General features: G+C 41.1%; 1 non-coding gene across 1 annotated transcript; it reads left to right on the forward strand.

The window, feature by feature from the left end:
- The first annotated feature begins 266 nt into the window (after positions 1–266).
- Positions 267–373, forward strand: LOC133793175 (small nucleolar RNA R71). The gene has a single exon (XR_009874632.1). It is a non-coding gene; the product is annotated as a small nucleolar RNA R71 (small nucleolar RNA).
- Positions 374–644: the final 271 nt, after the last annotated feature.

Raw genomic sequence — 644 nt, forward strand, 5'->3', positions numbered from 1 at the left:
GTGTAGTCTTTTGCAGTTGCTTTGTCAAGGCTGCTACTTGAGCAGTAAGCATTGATATGGCATCCAATTCCATCATTCCAGCCATCTTCTTTGGTTGTCCCCTTTCAGTTGACCATTGATAATTATTTATCGCCATCTCTTCTAATAGCTCATACGCCTCATTAGCACTCTTACTCATAAAAGCACCTCCTGCCGCAGCATCTATAATTGTTCTAGTTGTTCCATTCAACCCATTGTAAAAATTATGCACCAACATCCACTTTTCTATACCATGGTGTGGACACTTCCTTAGCAACTCCTTAAATCGCTCCCAAGAATCATACAGTGACTCTCCTTCCATCTGATAAAAATTATTGATCTCTCCCCTTAGTTTTGCAGCCTTCGCTAGAGGAAAGAACTTAGCAAGGAACTTCTGAGCTAACTCCTCCCATGTAGTGATAGAATTCGCCTATAAGGATATCAGCCAACTCTTCGCTCTATCCCTCAGTGAAAATGGGAATAGCCTCAATCTTATAGCATCATCACTCACCCCATTCATCTTGAACGTAGCACATAACTCCAGAAAATTAGCTATGTGTAAATTGGAGTCCTCCGTTGGCATACCTCCAAACTGAATAGTTGATTGGACCATTTGAAGAATTGCT

The sequence above is a fragment of the Humulus lupulus genome, chromosome 7, assembly GCF_963169125.1.
Source record: "Humulus lupulus chromosome 7, drHumLupu1.1, whole genome shotgun sequence".
NCBI classification, from domain to species: domain Eukaryota; kingdom Viridiplantae; phylum Streptophyta; class Magnoliopsida; order Rosales; family Cannabaceae; genus Humulus; species Humulus lupulus.